Raw genomic sequence first — 17,355 nt, forward strand, 5'->3', positions numbered from 1 at the left:
TCACTACGGGGCATTTTTCACCAGAAACCTGAAGTAAATGCCGATTTCCAACAAAAACAGCATAAATCACAGTCATAGATTGTGGATATTATAAATGGTTGTAAATGTTGAATGGCTGCCAAAGGTCCCAATTGTGATCATGTGAGATGGGCACCCAAATTCGAATCAAGGTCCATTGTAACTGCTAAACAATCAATCCTAATGATAACGCAGAATATTTGTAGCTCAGGGTTGCCAGGTGGAATTTTCAAGCTATCAGAAACCATTCCAAACCCTTTTTCACCTGAGTACTCAGTAGCAGATCTTCACAGATGAGAGGTCCAACAAGCAATTCCCGATCATGAAAAAGGTGTGATTCCTACAGTAACTGAACTGATCATGAGCCCAATCCACATAAATACTGCTCCTTTGTGGACAAAATAAATCTTCACATCATAGTTTGAGTGGTCAGCAAGACATAATAATGCAGGATGAGTGAGGATAGGAGGAAAGGATGGAAGAAGTAAGTTGGATACTTTCCTTTACTAGTGGTGTGTCAAAACTTTTATTTTCCAAGGAAGACAGCCCCAAATGGATGCTTTCTTTTCAAATATTTACAACAAGCCAAGTAAAGCTATACATTTCCACAAGCACTTGGTACATGCAGTTCAAGCCCTAAGACATTTACTCAAGAAATAAGTCACACCAAGCTTTAAAAAAAAATTACGTTCCAGTAACTGCACTCTGCAATAGATCCTTGTTTGGCTTTGTTTGACCTCCTGTTTGAATGGTTTGCTTTGGGCAAACCACTGTTAAATATTAGTATGCATATTGTTTTGTCATCTTAACATGTTTTCAACATTGTTGGAAAAAACAGGATATGAGTCCTCACTGAGATGTGTGTCCTCAAACACAACTTCTTGCACTGTAGAAGGGAAGATAAGGAGGAATGGCGACCCTGTCCTTCAGGTGTATCATCTTAACACTCAGAGCCTCCTGATTTCTTAGAAAACCTCCAAACAACTGTTCTTCTGTAAAATAGTGAAATAAACTGAAGTGGTTTTTCCCCCAAGACTCTTCTAAGCAATCAACTTTGTGAGTCAAAGCACAGCCTGTCCTCAGCTTTATTGACTTCAAAGCTGTAAAAGTACTTATTTTTCATGATTACCATTATCATCCAACTGGTCAAGCATAATATCAACTCGGTAGCAAATCTTTTCCCTCAGACAACCTTTCTCCATGTCTGACTCAAAGTGCTATCTACCAGCCCTGGAATCTGTGTCTTTGTGGAAAAAAAATGTTTCATTGCTGATCTCCATCCCTGTCCACAGAGGCAGCATGGCCAACTGGTAATGACCTCATTTTCATTTTGGTCTAGTGGTTAAGGCACCAGCGGGAGTGGAAAGTGGGAGATCATGAGTTCAAATCCCATCTTAGCCATGAAAAACCAACTGGGTGACTTTGGCCCAATCACTCTCTCTCAGTCCAACCCACTTCGCAGGGTTGTTGTTGTGGGGAAAATAGGAATAAGAAGGAATATTAGGTATATTTGCCACATTGAGTTATTTGTAAAAATAATAAAGGCAGGACACCAACAAACAAACAAAATGGAGAGCATACCGAGGAAAGAAATTGGTGGAGTCTGTTGGCCTTGTTTATCTCCTCTTCCTGTAAATATCACCAATAGCAAGAAAATTTCAAAAAGGAGATAATTCCAGATTCACTGACAGTTGTTAAATGGGGGGCAGGCAGAGGGGAGCATTACATTATGAAGAAGTTTCCCCCCCTGCTCCCCTCTCATCAGTTCTTAGCCGTTAACCTGCCAGATGTTGGCTGGGCTGATGCGGATCCCTCTTTGTAAGGCAGGCCTCTGATCTGGAGATTGGCTCAGCGACTGGACAAAAGTCACACGAGTGAGATCGGCAGATATACCAACTGGGTAAATAAATACCAATAAATAAATAATTTGAAAGATCCCAGCTCTGTCAAAGTTGGGCTGATCAATGATTGGCGAAGCACATCAACTGATACCCACAGTAAAACTGCTGCCACTTTTTGCCTGTTGAAGAGATAAACACTTGAACCCAGAAACGAAGAGAGAAAGTTAAGCTGATTTAACAGCAGTTTAATCTATATTTACCTTGATAACTTCCTCTTTCACATCAAAATAAAGCAAGATGTGTCAGGTTCTTCCCCATCACTGTGGCTTTTAGTAGTTTGAACAAAAAAAATAAAATTATGGAGAAATATTGATGTTTCAGGGAAATGTCTAGCATTAAATGCAGCTCATTTAATATGATGAAATGTTTGTCTAGGGAATATTATAAGCAATAATTGAATGATGATAAAAGCAAAGAGACTATCAAGCTTGTGTATTTGCCTTGTTTTCTAGGCCAAGGGTTTCCAAATTGGGAGGCATGTGCTGCAGGAGGTCATGAAGACATTTAGGGTATCATGATGAAATTTGAAGAGGCAGAGTAGAACGATAGCTTTTTGATGTGAAGGTGTGCAATATCAGTCAGTGTAGAAACCATGGTATACTATAAACATCTAGTTTCTGAAAGCCTTTGATAATATTGATCATGGTATATACATACATGTACGTGCATACGTAAAATTTTATAATGGTCTTTGACCAGCATTCAAAGTAAAAGGAAGCATATTGTTGCAAGAAATTCATTAACAGAATTACCACAGTACAATAAAATAATAAACAATATGTAAATTAGAGCTTTATGGCATGACAAAGCTATTTTGCTACCTGAAATGCAAGTGAGGGGTTAACATCCCTTAGAAGATAACTTGCATAATATTTATCTGAATAGTCCTCAAATTTGGAAATAATTGCAGACAGCAAAAAATTAATTGAAATTACACAACTATGATAGCATAAAAAGACACGTTTCTTCCTTTACCTCCCTAAAAACACAAAGGCTGTAAGGTCTTTGCAAATTAAAAAACAACAACTTTGAAATCTATTCCACTGTGAGTGCACAAGGAATAAGTATTAAAAAAGGATATAGGTCAAGCCCATCTATATTTACTCAGAGTTCAATTGTGCAAATACTTTGCAATAAATGGTTTATGGTCTACTATAAGGGAGGCTCATCCAATTTCATTGTACACATGTTGTGCATTGACAATAAAGATTTGAATTGAATTGAATTGAATTGAATACTATTTGGCAATAAACTTCATAAGCATTGGTGTTTGTTTGATATTGCCAATTTATTCCTTAACTGTTCATTTTATTTGCACAAATATATGTGACCGGGAGAAAGGCCAAGGCTACAGAGTATAAGTTTCATGTCAGTGAGATTGGTAGCTGTCCATCAACAGCAATGGTAATAGTTCTGTCTGTAGAATTAATCATAATTCTGAGCCATAAGATTAGAATCCTAATCCAGGCATTAACACTTGGAACAGCAGCTTCAAGCCTCAAGATGCATTAGGGACACATCAGGTTGCTTCATATCTACAGTAAATAAAACAAAGGGAAGAGAATTGCATCATCTGCATAAAATAAGATTGGAAGGTGTCCATCAATTAATTTTTGAGCCTATCAGTGTTCATTATCAGTATTAAAACTCTTTCAAGAGTTTAGGGAGTTAATAGATAAGTTAAAAAGTAGTGAGAGTACAATGAACGATTGTTTTACCCTCTCAGATGCCTGAATAAAATCAGAACGATCCTTTGCCAAGTCACATCTTACCTTAAGGCCAATATTTTTCTATATGGGTGATAAATTAATAATAAGACAAATTTATCTATACACAACTTAGACCAGGCCAGACATCATCATTAATTATCAGCTCTACTTTGAAATCAATAAAAGCTGCATATAAAGTCACATCAGAGTGATCTGGGTATTTTTTCACCAAATGTAACTAGGCAGTGGTGTCTGGTGGACTGTCCTGTTGGAACCTCATTTGCTCAATATCCATTATTCCTCCATTTACCACCCCATATGGAAATTTAATCAGTATATTAAAACCTGGTGTACTGTTTGCTGATGGTGTTCGAAAGGCTAACTGATCCATAGTTGGTTGGGTCATTCCTGCCACTCTTTTAAAATAGGGGAGCAATTGTTGCTACTCCCTGCACCTCAGTTATCTGAGACCTTAGCTATGTGAGAAGAGGAAGGCCAGCACCGGATCCCATCAGTTAGAGTTTTGGACTTGATTAACTTGGCTGGAATGCAGTCACTCCCAAGGGCTTTATCTCACTTAGGTTGGTTAATCATCCTTTTTAACCCCTGGCATGTGACTTTAACCATTGAGGTAATTAGGATAAAAGCACATCCATCACATAGTCTCCCTTACAAAAGTTTGTCACCTGGCTATAACAGCAGAATGTACATCAAATATTTTGTTATCTTGAGGGTCAGATAGGTCTAAATATGACTCAAATGAATAAGGGTGACTTACAGCCTTTCATTTAGTGACCATTCAAATTTACAATGAACTGATAAAAAATGACTTACGGCATTTTTTCCCACACTTATGATGGCTGCAGCAGTCATATGATCAAAATTTAGACACTTGGCAACTGGCATGTATTTATGACGGTTGCAATGTCTCAGGCTCAGGTGATCTCCTTTTACGACCTTCTGACAAGCAAAGTCAGTGGGAAAGCCAGATTCACTTAACAACCATGTTACTAAACTTAACAACTGCAGTGATTCACTTAACAACTGTGGTAAGAAAGGTCATAAAATGGCTAGGTCATGTGAGTGGGTGGGAGTGAATGACATTAAGTTGGCTACGCCCACCCAGGTTTTGTGGCTCCCAGTGGGTTTTTTTTTTTCTGTGGGAAACAGGCTCGAGTGGCTCTTTGAGCATTTAAGGTTGCAGACCCCTGTCCTAGGTGAACAAAATGTGCTTGTGTATACACTTCTTGAATTACAATAATAATATTTTAAATATGAATACTAAAGTCATTTGGATACTGTAAATCTTGGTAATAGTGCACAGTTTTGTTGCTATGACTTTTTTTAAAAAAATGTTTTCTCAACTTCTGAGTCTAGTCTTTAATTCTTGGATTTTCTGGTGATGCTTCTGAACTCTTCAAGAAGAGGCCAGTATTTTTGAAATCAAAATCTGTAACCTCTAATGTCAGCCAGCAGAGGTGAGCACTCCACATAATGCTAAACTGCAACTCCCCACAGCTTCAATTAAACTAACCAACAATGAAGGATGCTGGGCTTTATCATTCAGGAGTAATTTGACTGTCAAGGTTGTCTATCTCTGGCATTCCATTTAGTATTTATTGCAAGGAATATTTATTTTACTGTTCAATATTAGTTTGAAGAAGGGAGACATTAACTGAAATAGGAACGCACCTGCCAGAGACAAAAATAAGAAGATTCTTAGGTTAAAGTGAAGCACTGCCTAATTTTGATGCCGCTTGATGCAGAGAGTGCATATTAAATTCGCTGCATCTCTAAAGTAGTTAGGTATAGGAAAGACTCTTGGCTATGTTTTCAATAATACTCTTCTCCCCATGTTGCCCTTTTCTCTCAACGTGGCTAGTTGGGGATGATAGGAATTATTCATCCAAAGGCACAAGGTTGGGGAGGACTGAGTTAAATGGACAATTGTCTGGCTTCATTTTAAGGCAATTTTTAATTTGGCTTGCTGCCTAACAGGGCAACTATTAAGATGAGGCAAAGGAGTTTTCAAAAAACTCACTCATCAATAATCACACATTTGGAAACACCTTCCTCTACTTTACTGTGTTAAATTGGGTTTATTGAAAAATACAATCTATTAAAAGTTTGACGATCTTAGTCCTGAGGTTTCACATTTATATGCTTGTATTTTAAAAAAATTAGCCTGCAACATCAAACTAATAAAACTATTACTCTTAAAACTTATTTAGAATGCCCGCCCCCCTTTTTTAAAACTGTACTGGTACTGACCAGTCTTTGTGATGTTCTGCCTTTAACAGTAGAGTACATTCAAACAACTGTGCTGTCTTTCTTTCTTCTAAGATGCATAACATCTGAAATTTACAGATAAGAATAGGAATACCCTTTTGAATTTAAAGTACTCTTACATCTCATACTGCCTGTAGATTATTTACACCCTCCCATGCACAAATACACTGCTCAAAAAAATTAAGGAAAGGTCTTCCGGTTTGAGCTTCTTTAGCGACAAACCGAAACTTCGTCTCTCCGAGGCTTCGATCCGTGCTCGCCGCTGGAGTGCCCCGAGCCGGCTGGTTTCGGGGATAAGCCACCCCGTAGAGGTGGTAAAGATGGGGGGGATTGCCAGCAGGGTTGAGGAGAGCCACATCTCTCCTCCTCAGCTGGCCATTACTCCCTTTCCCGAAGGCGGTTGCAGCGGTGGTCAGAAATGGCCACCACAAAGAAGAACTCGACTGGAAAAGAAGGTGCAGGAGGAAGATAAGAAGAGAAAGTTTTGGTTGACCGGGTCAAACAGCAAAAGCAACAAATAAGGTACCCTGGAATTGAAACTGTTAAAAAACAATAACATTGTTCCCTAAGAAGATTTTTAAGCTGCGAGGGAGAGAGAAAAGGGAAAAGATTTGGTTTTCTCCTTTTCCTATACTGACAGCTAAGAGACTTAAGCAAGAAATTGGAAAAAAATCCACTTTGACATCAATAGGCATTTAATGCTGAAAATAAAAAGTCAAAGGGATAATAAAGATTTCTGGATAGTTAAAAGCTTTTGAAAACAGGAAAGGAGCGAAAAAGAATAAAAGGGTAGGATCTGGAAGGGAGGAGACTGCCTGGAATTAAAAAAAGAACTTACAGCAAAATCTCAACAAGACTTCCAAAAGATACATTCTAACTGAAATATCGCAACAAAAGCCCCAGGAAGAGAAAGTCGAAAAAGAAATGAGAAGATATAATTCGGGACTATCTGGATTACTTGATGATTTCTGGATTCTTGGTTATTGTTTTGAATGACTAAAATCAATTGGGTGGTTGTTTAAAACTGTTTAAAATGGCTCCACTTTTAGATGAACTGAAAATGGAACTTAAAAAGTACAAAGAAGATGCACAAGAAGGGAGAGGTTCTTTTGGCTTCGTATTTCAGTTTTTAGAAATGGAGATTTGGAATTATGAGAAACAACAAGAAATGCCTGAAGAACAAGAAGATTGCGACAAAGATGTGATCTTTAATGAACAAGTAATCTTAGATGGGAGAAAAAAAGAAAAGGGGGGAAAGAGAATGGAAAGTTTAAGATTGGGAAAAACAACTCAAAAAAATAGAGTGAAAAATAAGTATAAAATCAGAAAGCAACAGAAGAGGGAAATGCAGAAGAGAGAATTAGAACTAGAGAGAGAAGGGGGTAAAAAGGGGAGGGAGAAGATGAGAGGGAAGAAAGAAAGGAAAAGAAGTTATAAAGGACAGAAGCAAAATATAGAGAAACAGGGCCTATTTAGAGATAATGGGTGAAAACTTAATGGAAAAAGGGATTCTGCAAAGGTACATAAGATAGTGTGGTTGTATTAGAAACAGAAATAATTTTAGAAAATATGAAACAATGTATGATTAAAATGTCTGATAAAATAGCTATCGTAATTCAGTGGAATGCTTGTCAATAAATAAATGTAACAAAAGGTATATTTAATGATTTATAAAACATATGTGAAGAGAAATAAGGGAAAAATTAATTATGGAGATTATATGTGTTTTTAAGGAAGTATGATATTTAATTGAAAAGAAGTGTTAAAGATGTTAAGATTTTAATGATTATTAATTATAGAACTGAACTGGAATGGAATGAGGGTTTATAATTACATATATTTACAATCTTTTTTTTTTAAAGAATATAGTGTGTATTATAAGAATGTACCAAGCAGAATTCGATTGGAAGTTATGTATTATGTATTATATTGAAGGTCATAAACTTAAGGTATATATTGAAGTTTAAATAAGAGTTGAATGGATGTAATTAAAAGATATAAAGGTGTCATACTCCAATTAGTAACTACAGGAGAAAATGTGTTTAATGAGAAAAGATAATATGAAATTGAAACAGAACCAACAAAAGTATAAATATAATGATTTGAATTGAGATAATCAAAATAAAATTGAGAAAATTAAAAGAGGGGAAAAACTATATAGAAAATGTAAAATAGTATAAGATATGGAATAGAATACAAAAAGGAGCATGAAATTGAGTTTTGTGTCTGTATAAAGAAGTTCAACCCAGGACCATGCTATTTTCAAAAAAGATGTTTTACTTGTATTTTGTGTGTGAAAACCCAAATAAAACTTTATTAAAAAATAAAAAATAAAAAAAATAAAGGGAACACTTAAACAACACAATGTAACTCCAAGTCAATCACATTTCTGTGATATCAAACTGTCCACTTAGGTAGCAACACTGATTGACAATCAATTTCACATGCTGTTGTGCAAATGGAATAGACAACAGGTGGAAAGCATAGACAGTTAGCAAGACATCCCCAATAAAGGAGTGGTTCTGCAGGTGGTGACCACAGACCACTTCTCAGTTCCTATGCTTTCTGGCTGATGGTTTGGTCACTTTTGAATGCTGGCGGTGCTTTCACTCTAGTGGTAGCATGAGACGGAGTCTACAACCCACACAAGTGGCTCAGGTAGTGCAGCTCATCCAGGATGGCACATCAATGCGAGCTGTGGCAAGAAGGTTTGCTGTGTCTGTCAGCATAGTGTCCAGAGCATGGAGGCGCTACCAGGAGACAGGCCGGTACATCAGGAGACATGGAGGAGGCCGTAGGAAGGCAACAACCTAGCATCAGGACCGCTACCTCCGCCTTTTTGCAAGGAGGGACAGGAGGAGCACTGCCAGAGCCCTGCAAAATGATCTCCAGCGGGCCACAAATGTGCATGTGGCTGCTCAAACGGTCAGAAACAGACTCCATGAGGGTGGTATGAGGGCCCGACGTCCACAGGTGGGGGTTGTGCTTACAGCCCAACACTGTGCAGGATGTTTGGCATTTGCCAGAGAACACCAAGATTGGCAAATTCGCCACTGGCGCCCTGTGCTCTTCACAGATGAAAGCAGGGTCACACTGAGCACATGTGACAGACATGACAGAGTCTGGAGACGCCGTGGAGAACGTTCTACTGCCTGCAACATCCTCCAGCATGACCGGTTTGGCAGTGGGTCAGTAATGGTGTGGGGTGGCATTTCTTTAGGGGGCCGCACAGCCCTCCATGTGCTAGCCAGAGGTAGCCTGACTGCCATTAGGTACCGAGATGAGATCCTCAGACCCCTTGTGAGACCATATGCTGGTGTGGTTGGCCCTGGGTTCCTCCTAATGCAAGACAATGCTAGACCTCATGTGGCTGGAGTGTGTCAGCTGTTCCTGCAAGACGAAGGCATTGATGGTATGGACTGGCCTGCCCGTTCCCCAGACCTGAATCCAATTGAGCACATCTGGGACATAATGTCTCGCTCCATCTACCAATGCCACATTGCACCACACTGTCCAGGAGTTGGGGGATGCTTTAGTCCAGGTGTGGGAGAAGATCCCTCAGGAGACCCTCCGCCATCTCATCAGGAGCATGCCCAGGCGTTGTAGGGAGGTCATACAGGCATGTGAAGGCCACACACACTACTGGGCCTCGTTTTGACTTGTTTTAAGGACATTACATTAAAGTTGGATCAGCCTGTGGTGTTTTTTTCCACTTTAATTTTGAGTGTAACTCCAAATCCAGACCTCCACGGATTGCTTAATTTGATTTCCATTGTTAATTTTTGTGTGATTTTGTTGTCAGCACATTCAACTATGTAATGAACAAAGTATTTAATAAGAATATTTCATTCATTCAGATCTAGGATGTTTTATTTTTGTGTTCCCTTTATTTTTTTGAGCAGTGTATATTACTTATACCAAGGGTCTTCAAACTTGGCAAGTTTAAGACTTGTGGACTTCAACTCCCAGAATTCCTGAGCTAACATGACTGGAGGAGGAATTCTGGGAATTGAAGTCCACAAGTCTTAAAGCTGTCAAGTTTGAAGACCCCTGTATATATGCACATAGAAAAGTCTCTTTCTTTCCTGCCCGGTGCTGGGAATTATATCTACTTTACTCCGCTATTCATAGACTTTTCTGCTCAAGCAGCCTCCTCTTCTGGTGTCAGCAATTTGAGAGGCTATTAAAGGCAAAGTTACAGAAGCCAGGAGGAAAGTTGGCAATCTTCCCTAGAAATCAAGATCTTATCATAGGATGACTCACTGATTTTGGCTTTGTACTCCAGGCTGTTGCGATGAAAGTCACAGGGAAAGTATTCTCCTATCAGAAATATTTTTTGATGCAGAAATATTTTTTTCTTCCAAAACTTCCGAAGTGGGTGACTGCAGGGCAGGTGATCTCTTGAGCTAGAATTGGAGGTTAACCTTTCCAAAAATATGGAGATTTTTGTGATCTGTAATGAATTAACTACTTCTATGAAGATAATAAGAAAACTGGGGCAAGCGTGGCTTCTGGAATTCTTTCCAACTCCCTTTATCAGAAGTGGCCAGAGGCAGCATCAGTATTTTCTACTGTGCAATGAAGTATATGCCTGATCTCTGTGTGTATGAGATTCTATTTCCTTTCTTGCTGTGTGTATGGATATAATGGGAAACAAAAGATAAGCTACATTCATTCCATTATAGGTCCCAAGTAGGTTACAATGGAGCACTCAGCAGCATTTGAGATTAGCCAACTACCCTATGGATTCAATGGAATTTTTTTTCTCCATAGTCCCAAGCTAGATCAAGTCCATTTTCAAACATAGTCTTTTTTTTGCTGGCTTTGCCTCTTCCCTTCCAACTCATACTATTCTGTTCAGTCTTCGGGGAATTAGTTTGTTGATAGAGCTCAAAACCTCCCTTAAATAATTTCTCCCCAATATTTAGTTGAATTGAAAATTAAAAGGGGATAAATTGCAAACTATGCCTGATACTATGGTTACTTTCTCATAATATTCCTGTCTTTGGCACTGTATGTATATAGCAGACAGCAGTTCTGTTGACATTTGAACATGGTCCCATTCTATGCTCTGGGTCTTCTAAGGAAGCATGAATTTCTACCTTGAGTTATATTCAGGTCTTTTCTTACTTACTCCAATCTATTGCTCACTACAGATATCTTGTAAATATAGCCTCCTTCTTTAGCAGCACTTTCAACTCATTGGAGCAATTCAGGATCTCAGTACCTAGTAAACTTCAACGATTGGATCTCCTTTGCCATCTTTTAATCCTATAGATTTATTTAAGAGTGGAGTTTCATGCTTCAAAAGGGTATTGCTAGCTGTTTTTAAGAATCAAGTCTTTTCATTGTCTGCAGAAGAAAAATCGTGCTGCTGGGGTCAGGAGCACAGGGGCCTTCAAACCCAAATTTCTTTATGAATTGTTGCTTGGATGAGATTCGGGATGGAAATTCATGCTTAAAAATGGTATAGCTTGCCATCGAGCCTTTTTGGTGCCTGTAGAGGAAAAGTTGTGATGCTGCAGTCAGAAAAATAGGTGACTTGCGTCTTCCGGTTTGAGCCTCTTCACGGACAGACCGAAACCGCGATCGTGCGCGGTTTTGATCCGTGCTCGCCGCTGGAGCGCCCCGAGCCGGCTGGTTTCGGGGCTAAGCCACCCTGTAGAGGTGGTGAAGAGGGGGGAGACCACCAGCAGGGTCGAGGAGAGCCACATCTCTCCTCCTCGGCTGGCCATTACTCCCTTTCCCGAAGGCAGTTGCAGTGGTGGTCAGAAATGGCCACCTCAAAGAAGAACTTGACCGGAAAAGAATGTGCAGGAGGAAGATAAGAAGAGAAAGTTCTGGTTGATCGGGTTAAACTGCAAAAGCAACAACTAAGGTACCCTGGAATTTAAACTAAAAAAAAAAGTAACATTGTTCCCAAAGAAGATTTTGAAGCAGCGGAGAGAAAAGGGAAAGGATTTGGTTTTTTTTCTTCTCTCCTTTTCCCTATACTGACAGAAATCTAAATAAGAGATCTAAATAAGAAATTGGAAAAAAAATCCACCTTGACATCAATAGGCATTTAAGCTGAAAATAAAATGTCAACGGGATTATAAAGATTTCTGGATACTTAAAACCTTTTAAAAGCAGAAAAGGAGAGAAAAAGAATAAAAGGGCAGGATCTGGAAAAAAGGGAGGAGACTGCCTGGAATTAAAAGAAATTTACAGTAAAACTTCAACAAGACTTCTAAAAGATACATTTTAACTGAAACTTGGCTACAAACTAGTAGAACCCCAGGAAGAGAAAGTGGAAAAAAGAAGCATGAAGAAACAGCTCGGGAGTATTTGGATTATTTGGTGATCTCTGGATTTTTGGTTATTGCATTTGAATGACTAAAATCAACCGGGTGGTTGTTTAAAAGTGTTTTAAAATGGCACTACTTTTAGATGAACTGAAAATGGAACTTAAAAAGTACAAAGAAGATGCACAAGAAGGAGAGGTTCTTTTGGGTTTGTATTTTAATTCTTAGAAATGGAGATCTCGAACTATGAGAAACAACAAGAAATGCCTGCAGAACAAGAAGACTGGGACAAAGAAAAAGCCATCTTTAATGAACAAGTAAATTTATGTTGGGAAAAAAAAGGAAAGGGGGGAAAGAGAATGAAAAGTTTAAGATTTGAAAAAACAACCAAGAAAAGGAATAATAACTTGAAAAATAAGTATAATATTAGAAAGCAACAGAAGAAAGGAACACAGAAGAGAGAATTAGAACTAGAGAGACAAGGGAGTAAAAAGAGGAGGGAGAAGAAGAGAGGAAAGAAGGAAAGGAAAAGAAGTTATAAAGGACAGAATCAAGATATGGAGAAACAGGGCCTATTTAGACATAATGGGTGAAAATTTAATTGAAAAAGGGATTCTGCAAAGGTACATAAGATAGTATTGTTTTATTAGAAATAGAAATAATTTTAGAAAATATGAAATGATGTATGATTAAAATGATGGATAAAATAGTTATTGTAATCTAGTGAAATGTTTGTTATGAAATAAAACAAATTGAAGAATTTGAGAATTGAATTAGGAAAGAATGGGAACATTTTAATGTTTTTATAAAATATAAGGGAAGAGAAATAGGGGGAAAAATTAATTACGGAAAGCTTATAAGTGTTCCCAAGGAAGTATGATATTTAATTGAAAAGTAATGTTAAAGATGTTAAGACTTTAATGAATTTAATGATAGAATTGAATTGGAATGGAATGAGTGTTTTAATTACATATATTTATAATCATTTGTTAAGAATATAGTGTGTATTTTAAGAATGTACCATGCAGAATTCGATTGGAAGTTATGTATTATATTGAATGTTATAACCTCAAGGTATATATTGAAGCTTAAATAAGAGTTGAATGGATAAAATTAAAAGATATAAAGGTCTTATACTCCAATTAGTAACTAAAGGAGAAAATTTGTTTAATGAGAAAAGAAAATATGAACTTGAAACAGGACAGACAAAAGTATAAATATAATGATTTGAATTGATATGAGATAATTAAAATAAAATTGAGAAAATGAAGAGAGGAGAAAAACTATGTAGAAAATGTAAAACAGTAATAAGATATGGAATAGAACATAAAAGTGAGCATGAAATTGAGTTTGTGTCTGTATGAAGAAGTGTAACCATGCTATTTTCAAAAAAAGATGTTTTATTTGTATTATTTTTTGTGTGTGAAAACCCAAATAAAATTTTCAAAAAAAAAGAAAAAAGAAAAATGACTTGGGAGCCCTTTTTTTTTTTTTTTGAACCTGAATGGAAAAACGGATGCCAGGATGAGATTCGGGGTGGAATTTCATGCTGAAAAATGTTATTTCTTGCTGTTTTTAAAAATCGAGCATTTTTGGTGCCTGCAGAGGAATCACCTGACAGGATGTAGGAAGGATGTCTTCTCTGTCATGGTGCCTACCTTTTGAAACAAACTGTTATGTATTGAATATAGTTGTGCTAAGCCCAGCTAAAGTGAAACTAACCTTTAGATGACCCTAACTCCAACTGTTTGGGGGAAAATTTAGAACATTCATATTTGAGTGCACAAGTATTACGATTGGTTAGGGCCCTGCGGGCCCAGAGTATAAATTTCAGGCAATTGCCTTCTTTTCCTCAGTTCCAGATTTTAGTCAATAAATACTGTTATAGCTATGCTGGTCTGCTTCTTGCCTACTGAAGCCCACTACACAATAGTGGTGATGAAGGTGGGATGCTCCGGAGGAGAGAGTTGCTGCTAACAAAAACAGTGAAATCTCTGGGTGATAGGCTGGGTAACAAGCCCCAGCAGGACTAGTTCTCACCCCTGCCTATCAGTAAGCCACACAGGAGGCACGCTGAAATCACTGGGTGTCAGACCGGGTAAAGAGCCCTAGTGGGACCACACTCCCCGCCCTGCCTGCCAGTAAGATGTACTGGAGGCACTGACGTACCTGAGGGATCTATCCCCAGGATTCCTAAGTTAGTCCAGTTCCAACCACAGCAGTACAGGCATTAACCAGAACCATAGGGGCCTTCTCAAAATGACTAAACTGGGAAGACTCAACGAGTTCAATATTACTCACCCAGAACAGTGGAGCTCATACATCTCCCAAGTAGACAACTATCTCCGGGCTAACCAGGTCATGGATGGCGGCCTGAAGGCGGCAATGCCTATGTGTCTGCGGACAAGTCATGTTTGATATCTCTGAAAACTTGATAGCACCGGCAAGCGTAGAGACTGTGGCCTACGCAGACCTCAAGAAAAAAATAAGGGAGCATTTTGAGCCTAAACTCTTGGTCATCGCCCAGCGCCATGCATTCGAGTAACATGAAAGGTTCAGGGAATCTGCAGCAGAGTTTATGGCAGCCCTTTGCCAAGCTTTGCCCCAGTGCGAGTTCCCTGATCTGGAAGACCGTGTCAGAGACAGTCTCATTTGCAGCCTGCATAATAGTGAATTATAGCAGCGCCTATTCGCCATGGAGAAACTGACCTTCCAAGATGCATTGAAGGAAGTCATGGTGGACAAGGCTGCTGGAGGGGCCATGACGACTCTCTGGCTACCAAAAACCACACCAGCTGCCCAGCGATCCACCAAGAGACCGCAGAAGGCTTAGGAGAGGTCAGTGAAAGCAAAGAAATAGAGACACCCAGATGGCCACGCTCCACAGAGCAAGCAACACCCCCACATCGCTGTGCAAGCTATGGGGACTGCATGAAAGAGCAGAGTGCAGATTCCGCATAGCAGTACGCCATGCCTGTGGAAAGCAAGAGTTTGCCAGAGTTTGCAGAGGTCGACAGCGGGAAACGAAACCTGCAACACAGCAGCACAAGGTGAAATGGCCCCCAGGACAAAACAGAATTCAGTACTGCTCAGAAAGGTGTAGCATCCAACACACAGGGGTCCAATGCCACATCAAAGAAAAAATAAGACTCCAACTAAGACTGCAAAGGGTCCCATGCTCCATGGAGCTAGATACAGGATCGACCCTGTCCATTGTCTCCTCCATGACTTTCGACCACATTTGCAAATGTAGCCGATGGTGGGTCCCCCTCAAATCATCAAGCTTAGTGCTAACAGACTTCCAGAATCACAGTGTTCCTGTAAGGGGCAAAGCTACCATTAGAGTACAATTGAGAGTTCAAGGGTCCCCTCAGCGTAGTGGTCATGGAGGGGCCACTAACCAGCCTCATGGGTCTGGACTGGTTCAAGGCCCTGGGCATCGGGGTGACAGGAATCCATCGAATTCAAATAGCCGATTTAGCAGTGGTATGCCAACAATATGCTGATGTATTCAGCACTGAGCTGGGACAATACAAAGGGGCACCCATTTCACTCAACCTCGATCCAGCAGTAACTCCAATCCGATTAAAACTACACAGGGTTCCCTTTGCATTGAAGCCTAAAACTGATGCGGAGCTACACAAGCTGGTACAGCAGGGAATGCTCCAACCTGTAGATCGTAGCCAGTGGGAGTCTCCCATAGTGGCCCCAAGTAAGGCTAATGGGGACATTCACATCTGCACAGACTACAAGTGCTATGGCAAGGCACTATAGCAGCATGCTTACCCTGTAGGGAGTGTAGGCTGAAACTTTGCTAAGCTAGACCTCGCCCAGGCCTACAAGCAGCTACCGGTAGACGACGCTACCGCAAAAGCACAAACAATAGTCACACACAGAGGTGCATTCAGAGTGCGCCACTTGCAGTTTGGGGTAAGCGTAGCACCAGAATTGTTCCAAAGTATTATGGAACAAACACTGAAGAACATTCCCAGTGTCTGCCTGTACTTTGACAACGTCCTTATCGCGGGGGAACAGAAGTCCTGGTAGAACGTCTCCATGCAGTACTCCAACGTTTCTGAGGCAGGCCTAAAACTCAAGAGGGAAAGTGCCAGATCGGCATGGAATTCATAGAATTCCTGGGTTTCTGCATCAATGCTGCTGGAATCCACCCATCTGAAGCAAAACAAAAGGCAATTCAGCAAGCCCCCACACCAGAATACGGGGGGGGGGGGAGAGAGAAAGGATTCAAGCATTCCTGGGCTTGCTCAATTTTTAGCATGCCTTCTTAGTGCATAAGGCTGCCCTGGCAGAACCGCTACACCGCCTAGTGGACAAAAAAGCACCCTGGGTCTGGTGGAGCACTCAAGACAAAGCTTCAAGGTGGTAAAATCATTGCTATCCTCAGACTGTGTCCTAGCTCATTTCAACAAAACCCTACCAGTAACACTACTAGCCTCTGATCCCATTGGGGCAGTACTGAGCCACAGGATGCCAGATGGTAGCGGCCCCCCATCGCATACCTTTCTAGAAACGTTATCATTGACTGTAAAATAAGGATCTTTTGATATTTAATAATAATAAAAAAGAACTACAGGAAATGCATACGTGCTTTTGTGTCTTTTTAATTTGAGCATTTTGTTAAAAGGGAAGGTTGCCTTGAATGAGAATTAGGAGGGAATGCTGTATTTCATTTTCCAAATAATACCGCTGTTGAATTGCTTTTCTTAAAAAAACCAAAACGAATAAAGATCCCACAAATAAAACCCAGAAAAGAAAAAAAAATACAGAAAAGAGAATGCAACGTGCAAGGAGGAGCATTTGTAAAAACAATACCAAAAAAAAAAAAAGTCTGGGAATCCCTGATCTAGGCTGCGATAATACCACAAAGGAAAAAAAAGCAGTTTCTTAGTCAAAACCTTTTTTTTTGGCGGGGGGTAAGACACTTGTCCCTAATCAGGTGGGACTACAACTCCTATCAACCGAACCTCCGCGACGCCTCCTCGCACCTCTTCTCTCCTTACCAAAGTGGGGGCAGGAGCGGGAGGAGGAAGGGGACGGGGTGGGGGCGGGAAATCCTTCGCAGACCTACCAGGAAGTCGCCAGGCGCGCGCGTGCGCAAAGCCACCGGAAACCCCGCAGAGTGTGTACCGGGTT

At 39.9% G+C, this 17,355-nt stretch overlaps 1 protein-coding gene across 5 annotated transcripts in view; it reads right to left on the reverse strand.

Moving 5' to 3' along the window:
• CSAD (cysteine sulfinic acid decarboxylase) overlaps positions 1 to 17,336 on the reverse strand; it is a 43,887-nt gene extending 26,551 nt beyond the window's left edge. Inside the window, exons 1-2 of one of the 5 annotated variants that reach the window (XM_087956415.1) lie at positions 17,291 to 17,336; positions 14,503 to 14,674 (exon numbers count right to left, since the gene is read on the reverse strand). The gene's annotated coding sequence lies outside the window, so the exon portion shown is untranslated. Of the gene's footprint in view, positions 1 to 1,599; positions 1,642 to 14,502; positions 14,675 to 17,222 lie in introns of those variants that run through there. The other 4 variants (XM_087956416.1, XM_087956417.1, XM_087956420.1 and 1 more) reach the window with 4 other exon arrangements.
• Between the last annotated feature and the right edge of the window lie 19 nt (positions 17,337 to 17,355).

The sequence above is a fragment of the Notechis scutatus genome, chromosome 2 (assembly GCF_049901735.1).
Source record: "Notechis scutatus isolate UNSWTSFEM ecotype Mainland chromosome 2, rNotScu1.2, whole genome shotgun sequence".
Classification (NCBI taxonomy): domain Eukaryota; kingdom Metazoa; phylum Chordata; class Lepidosauria; order Squamata; family Elapidae; genus Notechis; species Notechis scutatus.